Source organism: Glandiceps talaboti, chromosome 12 (genome assembly GCF_964340395.1).
Source record: "Glandiceps talaboti chromosome 12, keGlaTala1.1, whole genome shotgun sequence".
Classification (NCBI taxonomy): domain Eukaryota; kingdom Metazoa; phylum Hemichordata; class Enteropneusta; family Spengelidae; genus Glandiceps; species Glandiceps talaboti.
Genome location: NC_135560.1, coordinates 24,696,124 through 24,709,535, shown reverse-complemented (window position 1 = coordinate 24,709,535; position 13,412 = coordinate 24,696,124).

Here is a 13,412-nt window from a genome sequence, read left to right as displayed (position 1 = left end):
CAATAGCCTTGTACATCTAGCTGTTTTGTTATTTCTGATTCAACATATGCCAGCAATGTTTACTGACCATACGATTGTATACCTATTTTTATCTTGTTTCTCATGCAATCATTAAATACATGTTAGACACAAATAGTTCATATTATTTACATTGAGATCATATTAAACCAAAGTGTTATTGCAAAGGTTTAGTAACCATGGTAACAGAGTAGTAAATCATGTAAATTTTAACATAGATTTTCATACTATACCACAATTTTAGTGAGGAACCCTGGTAAAATATCTGGGGAACCAACAGTTAGATTGTACTTATATTATAACCCTTAACAAACAGCTGGATCAATAATTTCTATGAAGTACATTTACAGGGATTGAATCTGTGAATACTCAAGATTTAATCTGTACATTGTACACACAAACATCTTTCTTAGAACTAGTGAATTTCATCACAGACAGGTAAGAAGACTGATTTCATATTAAAGTCCAAAAGTGTTATTGTTGTTTTCTTGATTCTGACTGGAGAATGAAAATGTGTCAAATTTATATGTTAGTTTCTGATTGGTTGATGATAATTTGTTTCAGAGGAAAGCTGATTTTTTTGTTAAATGTCATGCCCAACTATCAACAACAGTATGACTATCTCCTTTGCTTTGATTGGAGAATAACAGTGTAACAATTTTGTATGTTAGCTTCTGATTGGTTGATGATAAATTTGTTTTGGTGGAAAGCTGATTTTTAAAAACCCAACTACAGTAAATTCAAGACACAGTAGAATGTTAACAGACCAACAGACTCAGTCTTAACTGTTACAGGACCAGTGGACTAAATGACAAGAGGCATGGTATAGGAATTCTGACTGCATGGCTGTATTGTATGACAGCCATGGTATAGGAATTCTGACTGCATGGTTGTATTGTATGACAGCGGCATGGTATAGAATTCTGACTGTATGGCTGTATTGTATGACAGCCATGGTATAGGAATTCTGACTGCATGGCTGTATTGTATGACAGCCATGGTATAGGAATTCTGACTGCATGGCTGTATTGTATGACAGCCATGGTATAGGAATTCTGACTGCATGGCTGTATTGTATGACAGCCATGGTATAGGAATTCTGACTGCATGGCTGTATTGTATGACAGCCATGGTATATGAATTCTGACTGCATGGCTGTATTGTATGACAGCCATGGTATATGAATTCTGACTGCATGGCTGTATTGTATGACAGCCATGGTATAGGAATTCTGACTGCATGGCTGTATTGTATGACAGCCATGGTATAGGAATTCTGACTGCATGGCTGTATTGTATGACAGCCATGGTATATGAATTCTGACTGCATGGCTGTATTGTATGACAGCCATGGTATAGGAATTCTGACTGCATGGCTGTTTTGTCTGTCTAGATATAAAGAATGGAAAATCTAGTTCTGTTCACACTTCAAAGCATCACCATAATATCTCTATTTACTTGTAAATTACTAAATGTAAAAACTTCCATCCCTTTATCCCAACAATAGGCAAGTAGAGACAAAAGCTGTCATTCCATTGGCATAGTCTATCTAACATATCACTATAAACATGTATCTAATGAGGACAGATGTGGGCATCTATATAAATATCCAACATTCAAAGTTGAAAGGTTGGTATTGCCCACAATCTTTTGTCTTTTACATGTCTTTCATTTGTATATGTCTGTCTAAGAGTTATTACACAGTTTAGGATGTGTGGTCAACCTTGACTGTTACACTCTGGTATCGGTACAGCTGCGACGTTCAACTTCTGGAAAATCAATGCTCTCATTTTTCTCTCTATATCTTTTGAAATCTGAACATTCCTGAATATGATATGAGTTATTTGTGTTGGACAAAAGTATGTATCTAGATAGTGACTGCAGAAATTACAATTTTTTGTGAAGCACAACTACTGCATGCTATATGTCCTGTCATCTTCACAAACTTTGGCACTTGCTTAACTTGTCAAAAGTTTACAACTGTCACATGACATAATTTAACCAATCAGTAATGACCACAGATCAGTGTCAAGTGATAAATTCCAACCAATGAGAATTAAGAGTCAGGATTTGTACATTACTATTACAGTGTCAAAATTATTCTTCACAATAAAAATCATACAAGCTACTGAAGCAAACTTGTAGACTTTATAGTCAATTTGAAAACAGACAGACAAGAAATACAATCTAAATTTAATGATTTTCCTTTCCTTAAGCTGACAAACTTCATTAACTATTGGATCATTGCACAAACAAGCAATAAACAAAGTCAAATTTTTGTAGATCACCAAACCGTAACTAGGGTTGGTGTGAAGAGACTAACAGAATGCATGAAGATCAACAACTTAATGCACAGGATGGTCATTTATATGTAGGTATTGCTGCATACATACTTGGATAAATGTTTTCTTCGTTCCACTTGAGAACACAAGGTGTACGCAACATTGTTGAAATACACCAAGTTGTAAATCAAAATATGTGTGACATGTGGGTATTATTATTACAAAGATGAAGTAGGGTAGCACTTACCAGCAGGACTATAGTGTCAAACCACACCTTAACACTGCAATGGCTTCTTGTACAGTCACTGAACTCAGTGCTACGTTTGAAATCTAAGGGTGTTGATAGTAAAAGCAACCACCACCCTTGGCAATATATGAAAACAGTTTCACACTTACAAAGTTTTAACAGTACAAAAAATATACCATTGATGTGTCCTCAACTTCGTCAATGTAGAATTTACTTTTGATTTGTTTACATGTAACATTGACTAGATGTATGTTATTAATACTTTGACAATCACATGGCTTTTCCATATATTTCACTAAACTCTGATCTGCCATCCATAGTCTAGAGGCTATCCCTATCTGATTAAAATTTGATGTTGTGTACACATTGTGATATCTTTTTGGCTGTTCCGTTTACTGTCATTTGTTCTTTTGTGAGCTCTCGTTACACACATCTGACACAACTTGATATCATTGGTTTTCCTGAACCAAATCTCGTACTTAGGAGCAGTCAACCAGAATCCATCTTACAATATAAAATTCAATATTTGAAATTGAAAGTAAGAGAACCACCAAACAATAAAGATAACATTGTTGTAGGCGCTCTGTGCTTGTGCTCTTTTCCGAACAGAGTACTATGAAGTACTGTACTTGTATGTTTTGGAGCTTAAGCATTTTCATTGGTTGAGTGAATTCACTCAATCAGTGCTCTCGTATGGCTTGGGAAGACCTGTGGTATTGTTTCAAATGTATGTAACGAGCGCTCACAAAAGAATGAACGACAGTAAATGTAACAGCCAAAAAGAAATTGTGATGTGTACACTACATCACATTTTAATCAAATTGGAGGCTATCCATGACTTAAAATCTGTTCTCACAACGGGGTGAAAAGATCTTGAGATTCAGAGTCACAATTAGCATCTAGACTTGCCTTCCAAGTCTGCTGATATTTCAAATCAATAATCAAAAAACTTAATCCTGAGACTGACTAAAAATATACAAGTTGTGGTATATTTGACCAATCAGGAAGAAGACGAATTTAAGCAAATTATACACTGGTAGAGGTCTGTATGATTAATATTAGTGGAAGCTGTTATCACATTACAGTGGCCAGAAAAGAAATGGCAATAGTCAGTTTATTCTACTTAAAAAGTTACAGCTATGAACTTCAAAGTTCAACTTCAGACTATCAGAGGCACTGAACTTGATCTGAGTTTTAATGTGACACATTGTCATGCATCTATAAAAGCATCTTTGCTGAAATCATGGTTAAAAAAAAAAAAATTTAGAGAGCAACAGAATTACCGACTATAATATAAAATTACTGATGAGCTTGTTCAAGACTAGACAAACACATGGGTGCCTTGCTCACCATGTGAATTGACAACCATATTGTGTTCCAATATTTCAATGTTTGCTGTGAAACAAATCACTAAATCTGTCATTTTTAGGAGCATAAACAACAAAATTATGCCCATGACAATTGTAAATACTTTAAATAAATAAGATGCAGATTAAAGTGGCACTGTTCTGTTTTGTGTGGTACTACCAGTCCTTGGTATGATGGTAGATAGCAAGCTTACTTGTATTACTTGTATTACTTGTGGTATTAAAACTACAAAAGAAGGAGTAAATCCAAAGAAATTAGTTATTCCCCAATGGCCCTAGCAGCTGGATTAAAATTCTTGAGGTGTCTCTAACCCAAACTCATAGGTTATTTTTTCTTTCAACTTTCTCTAGCATTTCAATTAATCCAATTACTGAACACAGGCATGCTAATTATGCTTTTAAATCTAGAATAAATTTGGGCTAAAATGTCTTTTCTGAAAATACTTCTAGTTTTTTATGTGTTGAACACTGCATTGAATGTTTAAATCACATATCGCCTGACCTGATTGTCCATTGTTGTGTGAACATAGCTAGTTAAGTAATTTAACTTTCCAAAGACAGTGTTTGATACTTTTAACCTTTTTTCAACTCAACATACAGAATGGGTGGAGGGTCTATGTTCAGATAGTGACAAGCAAGCTATAAAATTTGGGGTGCTTTCATGACAATTTAATATACAACTTTTTAACCGTGGGACAAAAAATGGCTTGAATCTTACAATTTTAATACATTCAGACAGATTTAACAAGGTTTTAGAACCAATTTAGAAGAAGTTTAATCATACTGGAATTTTTATTAACCTTTCCTGTACATTCCACATAATAGTCAGGGGAATGTGTCATTTGTGAATATTATTTAGTGTTTTCAAGTCTCAACAAACCAAGTGCTGTTAACCTATACTTGCAGTCAATTGTTACCCTTGTCTTATTTGAGTAACTCAAAAATACAAATCTAGAAATCTACTAAGGAAATACATCAGATTCTACAAATGTTAATTTCAAAATATACCACTGTAAACAACAGGAACCAATGTTCATAACTCTGAGTTCATATCAAATGAAAATTTCTACTCACAGAGTCAAAACATTTGTTGGAAACCAAAATTTGGGATTCATGATGTCCAAGAAATGTTTTGACTGTAAGTAGGAATTTTCATTTGATGTACACAACAAATTGTTTTTCTAACTTTCATAATCTATAGAGACAAATCAACTTAAGTAATCCTGGAAAGAGCACAATATTAAAAATTTGGCAACTTAATCTGAAAAATAAAATCAGAATTACATAAAAAAAACTACATTTGTTTTATGATAAAACACACCTTTTTGTCAATGACATCTTTCTGTTGCTGCAATTCATGTCTTCTTTACTACTTGTACTTTTATACTAAGTCACTTTAAAAACATGTTGACAGGAGTTTACATAATTCAACACTGCACACATATACCTACTTTGACAACACCTGCCTGCAAAACCAACCAAAAACCTGACCACAATTTGGTATAAGTGGTACTGGTAGGCAAGCAATTTGAGTCTGAATAGATGGATTCTATAGGTTACCCTAATTGGTCTCTTCTAATATTACAAGCCCTACATGCCTCTACCTTAGGTATTCATTGTCACTTGTCCATACTGTTTACCATAACTGTGCAAAGTCCTCCCCTAGTGTGAAAACAATATGTATGTAAAACAAGAAAACCAGCTATTTAATTCTAGGTGTATAGAGTCAAGTTTTATCTTTCCACACAAAACCCTGCTCCTGGTGATTACTTGACCATGGAAGTATCACCAACTGCTTAGACAGTGTATAACTGTCAGTGTAACGGAATGACTTGGAATGACTTGCCGGAGATAATTGTTTTGACCTTGAGTTTGACATATCAGAACCATATAGCACCAGTAGTGAAAGTTACTGGACTGTCAAAACACTGAAATGTGGTTACTTCGTTTTATCCATTAGTATATGAAGTCTGATGGACTAGATGATGGTGTACATTCTAGAAATGTAACTGCAGATATGAGCATAAAGTAACAGTTGGCTGAAACCTTGTATAATTACTCCAAGCTGAAACTGATCATGATTTCTTTCGAAGATGACTGTTATAAAGGGCAATGTAACTGTCTTATACATACCTGGTAGCTGTCTTTATGTAAATGGTGCGGTTTCCGTATTGTTGATGTCTGTGGTCACCCACAAGCTAAATACCAGTATGTTACACACACACACACACTTTCCACTGTATGTTAACCTAACTTTCAGGTATAGTAGTTGAATCCACCAGTGCCAAGTCACTCACTGCAACAATGGAAATGCAAGTCAGTAATACTGTTAGTGTTATATGTCTGTACGATTCATCGAATACCTCCTAACAAAAGCCAACATGCGGGTATGCATGCAGTCTGTGAATATGATGATAGGGAGCTGGCGGGAACTGATCACTTGTCGAAGGTGTGTACTTAACATAACTGAACAGTGCTATATAAAGAACTCCTGGATCCTGACAATGTAAAGAATTTCAATTGTTATTAAAATTAGCATTTGAATTGATGGACTCACCCCAGTTCTACAGCCCTTTTTTTTTTACTGGACCCAACATTAGTGCTGATACTATTTATGGTGATCTCTTGACCAGCCTCCTCAGTTGAAACATACACAGCCTCATTTAATACTTCATAAACAAAAAAAAACCATGAAAAGTTGTATAGTAGTTGTCAATTGTCTTAGTGTTTCATTCAAGAATACACCCAATGTACTGTTTGTGAGTTAAGTAACATTTCAATACAGTTCTCAACAAACCAAGTGCTTTTAGTCTATACTTGTAGTCAATTGTTACCCTTGTCTTATTTGGGTAATAAGTTCATTTGATTGTAACTTACCTGAGGCTATTTCAAGTTGTTTACACTCCGGGACAGGATGACGAAAACAGAATGTTTAAAACAGATACCTCTATTGATACATTTGCATCAGCTCTGAGTGTACTGTATTAAATAAACCAAGTATGTCCAAGAATATGAATTTTGAATTAGTAGAATTTCATGACAAGAAAAACTGATGACATCATAAGCATTTTAAATTTGGTAGATAAATTAATAATTAGAGAACTAAACCAAACTAAACTAAACTTTTTATCTTTATACACTGAATGATGTAATGGAAAAATTTGCACATAGTTTGAAGATACTGAAGCTAAAAATTTCACTTTTTGAGATTTTTCCAAATTTTAATTTTACATCATTTAATGTCTTTAACATATTGTTTGTTGTTCTGATTGATATCAAACTCTGTATGATGATTATTATTACTCCTGGACCATGCATAGTAATTTGTAATAAATACTTAATGATCAAAATAAATGGACAATAGAATGTGAAATATTTACTGTTCATTACTAGGAATATAGCAGTATCATCTGTGACAGGTCAAATCATAATGTTAGAAAATCTTCCATTGAGTGACTCCAGGGTGTATGATTAATAGTAGTGGTACTTAATATAACATAAAATTTTGTTAAACTAGCCCATAGATAGTGCAGCAATAAAAAAAAGAAACGTGGATGTTCCCAATAAAACTACAACTTTATAGATTTCCTAAAATGATGACCAGCTTCAACCCTATTCATGAACCATCCACTAATCATTCTATTTTCACTATAAACTAAAACAGTAAAACTGGATTCTCAACAAAACTCCACTTTATAGGTTTCTATACACACAGCATTAGACATTATGTTTTCACTCAGACCACTATAAGAATATATCGTAGTCTAAGGTGTACACAATAAACTGAAATAGGAAATTAGATTGTCTCCACATATTCTCAATAATCTAAACACTCTGACCAGCTCTCATCCTGTTCTCACAGCATCAACAGATAAACAAATGAAAGAAAGTATAAAACTTGTTTTGTTTAGTGAAAGCAAAGGTGATTGATAGCCAGGACTGCAATGATTAATAACTCACCACCTGTATCCTGAACAGCTGTTGTATTCTTGATCAAAAACAGAATGGTATGTCCCTTGATTGGGAGGATACAGGATATATAAATCATAGTGACTTACACATGCAGTTAACGGTACTCCAAGGTGTGCATACAAAGGCTAAATGTCAAACAAAGGTTGCGGTCAATGTATCCGTCTATTTCACCTGATAAAATCAATACTCATCACTTCATTATACTGTAATTATAATAAATTTAGAACAACATTTAACAACTTAATGTAGTCAGAACAAAACTTATAAATGTCTTACCAGTATCAGTAAGTCCTGTTGCCTGCTTCCTCTGTGATTTAATCCTGACTTGATAGAAACTAGTCTAAGTGTTGTCAGACTGGGAGGTTACTAGTAGGGTATATCTTCCTTTGTATCTCACATTCCTTTGTGAAGCACACTTGTATAGACACCAAGGCCATCTCTCAACGGACAATACAGGCTGCAGGTGATGCCAATTATGTAATCAATTTAATTACAATTGGAGTGTGAGTCTTTTCTCCCCACCAAAGCCACTCCTCACAAACCACAGTAAAAAGAGTGTTTAGATTTCAGATGAAGTATTTTCAAGCTTTGCTTACTATTAGTACGTAGACAGCAAGCAGACTTTGTTTTAACCTGCCTCTAGCAACAGACAGAGGGAATTACACCACAATTACTATAGTCAAGTTTCGTTTGGTAATATTTGTACTTCTGTGACTGTACAATACAGAGATTGGAACAAAACTTTTCACTTTAATGAGACCTGTTCCTTTTCATTCTAGGCACACTCACCAAGTTCAGAAGTAAATGTTAAATAAATAAACAAAACAAGTTTATTGGCTTGATACCAAATGTCATCTTCTTACTCTAAAAAATACAAAACTATCTAAAGTTTATTTCACAACTTAATTTTTTTCTCACATAAACCATGGAAGTAGTACCCTGGGTGATATTCCATATTTAAACATTTTCTGAACAGAATTTCAAAACAGTAGCAAAAACTGTATTTTTTAACATGATAATAAAATGGTCTGAATAGTGATTGACAGTTTTCAAATTAACATAACACCAAAAGATGTCTAAATTATCATATGAATAGAAAACATGCCAAGTGGTAGATATTAAAAGAAAATGTCATACCATACCAAACAAAGACATACTTTAAGTGTATTGTTTGAGATTGCTGATAAAAGGAGGAAAGGGGGCCGACATAAGGAAACAAAAACCTTACGAAACAAGTTTTGTAAAATTCAAATTCATGTATAAACTATAGTCCCCAAACCTTAATCTTAGAAGTATAAATAACATTACAATCATGCGAGTTTCATCTGCTATTACAGTACTATTCACTGTCTACATATTTACATGTATTACATTATGAATACATAGTAATAATGTGACATTAATTAATGGTCAAAATGCTTTTTAGAACTTGTAAAATCACAATATTTTCTTGTGTTGAAAATATCTAGGTTACAGTATATTTCATTTACCTTTATATCCTTCCTATGTTGTCATTTGTTTATTGAGTTTGATGCTCGAGTTGAGGTCCTCTGTGTACATCAGATTTTAATCAGACTGGCTGTCCACTCTAACCAATCAAATAATCAGACTGGCTGGCCACTCCAACCAATCAAATAATCAGACTGGCTGGCCACTCCAACCAATCAAATAATCAGACTGGCTGGCCACTCCTAACCAATCAAATAATCAGATTGGCTGGCCACTCTAAAAGATTTTTCCTGTGTGACAGCATGTAGTTGACTTTAACTGATTTATGCAAATTTACACAAATATTTAAGGACTGTGCTATGCTATTATCATTAAATATATCTTAATGAACACTCACACCAGATTTGTTTCTTCTTTCAATTTTAAATTTTGTAGAGAAATATGATTTTTTTTAAAGTGGTGGCAGCCCTTTTTAATTTGACTGATATATGTGAATTGATTCAATTTTCAAGAGGGTTTCTAGGCAAAAAACAATTAGTTGGTTCTGAGGAACAATCATGCCAAATTTTGTGCCTTTATGTAAATTATTTTCTTGAATTATAGTAATTTACAATGTTAATAATGGCCATTGTGAATTTTATTGATATACATAAATATATTCAAATATTCTAAAAAAAAAAAGCTTCCAGGATAAAATCAATGAATAGATCTTAAGCATGATTCATGCCAAATTAGTGCCTTTCAGTAACTTATTTTGTTGAAACACATGATTTTAAATGGTGGATGGCAGACTTTTTTAATTTTACTGATTTATGCAAATGTATGCAAATATTCAAGAGGACTCCCCTTCTAAAATCAATAAGTAGGTCCTTAGGAACATTCATGCCAAATTTGGTGTTTTTATCCTGCATGTAACAATAAAGTTGCTAAGCCACCTGACTAATACTGGAAAGTGCACTTTATATTACAAAATGACATAATTAAATATCACGTCATCAAAATAACATGCTGTGCATACTTGGTATAGTGCTCATTTTCTTGCCTAGAATCATTTTCCAATATTTTCTCAATATTAAAACAGTACAAACAAAGCTCATATGATTTCATAGCATATTGCTACAATCATCCAAGCCCCACGATGCCATGTTTTTAGTGCTCTTTTTTCAAAACCAGATAGAAATGCTTATGTTATATTCAAGTTATTCAAATGCACAATATGAAGAAAACATGAAAAAAAACATTTCACATTGTTCAATATTCACTTAATATTTATTTCAACAAACAAATCAATACAATGTACGGATCAAAACTAAATAGAAAGAAATTTTCTTCAAAAGATTTTGATTCCTTCAATATAGAACCCAACACAAGCAATAACACTGGCATAGAAAAAGTGGCTACCCTGTAGTGGTAAATCCAAAACTTATATCTCAAATAACATCTTTCAAATTTCAAGAGCTGTATAAATTTATTGTCTTGTACTTTCAAAAATGCCATTCAAAATGGTCCAACATATCCAGTTATCAAATTTAAAAAAAAAGTGACACAAAAAGAAGAAATGTGTAAATCAATGGACTTCAAATCATCGACAATGACACTAAACAAATTAGAATTTATAAGAATACAAGCAGAATTACAATTCATTACATTTTATATGTTGATGATCCAAGAATTAACACCCATCATTAATTTCAATTGTTAAAAATAACAAAAATAAAAAACATGCCTTTTGAATAAATTTCAATAATTTTCCTAAATATACACTTACACAAATTCATTTAATACAGAAAGACAAAATGCTCCCGAAGTGTCTATATTCAAAATACTGTGAGAGGTCTGACATAAAACCAAACACTTTTACATCCCATAAGGGAGGTTATGTTATGCTTTTGTCTGGCTGTCTGTGTCAGTCTGTGAACACGATATCTCAAAAACTACTGCATCAATTCTAATGAAACTTGCTACACATCTTCCATATGGTAATGACAAGAACTGACCAAACTTTGGTAAACATAGTCATTTGCATAATTGATGGTTTTCAGTAATCTGGCTATATCTTAAGAATGCACACTTCAAATTCAATATAGTATGGTACATGTGTTAACCTTAACAAAGTACATATGTCATAGAAAGTTTGTTGATTTAATTTTCAGTTTTAATGACTTATTTACGTAATTAATGATTTTCAGTAATCACGTCATATCTAATGAATACACACTTCAAATTCTGTAACATTTGGTACTTGCATAAACCATACATAATTTGGTGTAAATATCAACCGTAACAATGCATGTATATCCTATGAAATTTGTTGACATAGCTTTTACTTGTAGTAAGTAATTTGCATCATTAATCATTTTTAGCTTTGTCTTAAGAATGCACACTTCAAATATCCTGTTTAAGCAGGTAGGTAACATCTACAAGAAAGTGGTTGGTTTTTTGTTCTTAAAATCGTTGAGAAAATGTGTCCTGAATACAGTAAATAAAACATTTCAAGATGAGATAACTAAAACCGTGAGAACGATACACCAAAAGAAGTGACCCATGATGACAGATTGAATCAACCATTTAGTAGAACTGAAGAGTTTAGTTCAATATGTATAGTAACGCATACATCATCCATTCTCAGTACACACAGATGCTTACTTTAACTTCATCTATCTGTCTAAATCTGATCACTTTGTCTTCATTTTATTTATTATCCTATATTTATAGGGTTGCATGAACTTTGTTTACCAAAATACCATTTATCTGGTGCCATCTGTGTTGCTATATTAAACATCATGTAGGTGTTACCTTTTTACACTAGGGTATAATCAGTTATTTTGTTACGGTTAGTAAGCAGATAAAGTCTGTTCACTTTGCTTTGGCTTTTTACTATGTTTTCCTGTATTATGGTAAGGACAAACTTTAACCAGACTCTCCCTTCTCCCCCTCCAGTTCTCTACATTATTACATTAATGACCTACTTTTACCACACCCACCCCCTCACTTCTACTTGAGTGTAAAAATGCTGATAAAGACATGGGTAATGCTCTAAAGATAAAGAGAACACACACCCCAAAAAGAGGTCCGTTATTTCTCCACATATTTTATTGCATAAATTGCACTTTCTTGTGGTTAACAAGTAAAAATGCCTTGAACATAAAATGATTATTAAACCTTAGTTCCAATGAGATTACAAGTTACTACTATTGAAATGGATGAGCCATAGACAAAATGGCAAATGTAAGCAAATACAACATGTAAAATAAAATTGTATAAAAATTGTATCAACCTTCATCTTGTCTCTATTTCACTTTTGCTGTACAGGTTTCATTTTTGTTGACCACATCACTGCATTTTGTTGACCACATCACGTCATTTCTATTGTGTATTTAGTGTTCTCAATTTGGCTGCATTATAAATCCCAACTCCCAGATTTAAAATGAATCTATTAGTGTTCTTTTCTCAAGTGAAAATATTTAAAGTAATAATAAAACCTCTATTAAAGCCTGTACTATTGTAATATAATGTTGATGCCTGTCTTTGATGGCAGTAAACACTGTTATCTGCAGTTGCTTTCTTGACATTTTAGTAATATGTTACTAAACCATTTCCCCAAAACACACTTGAATGACAGATTTAAGTTTTGCCAATAGTAAGTAATGGTTAAGTATGTTTCAGTTAATAAAATACTGTGTTTACTATTAAGTATGCAGCACAAAATATCCCTCAATCATATAGAAACTTGCAGAATATATTGTTAGTGGTTCCAAGGATCAACAAGAAAGATAAAAAAATATACTTACTTTGGAATGGTAAATTGGAAATGAATCTGATGTTTCAGCCCTTGATCACACAAAGATAATCACTTACATGATCAAGATCCATAGTTAATAGACTGTAAGATACATCAGGTTGTTCCACCCTCACCGGCCTCCTCTCTCTCTCTCTCTGGGAGGGGATGACTGGTGTGAGAATGCGCTCCATCACAGTCTACCATTTATCTCATGCAAAGAGGATCACTAACAGGATTACAGCCCATAGTAGATGGATCAAAACATCGCATCCATTTCAAATTTACTGTTCACAAGTA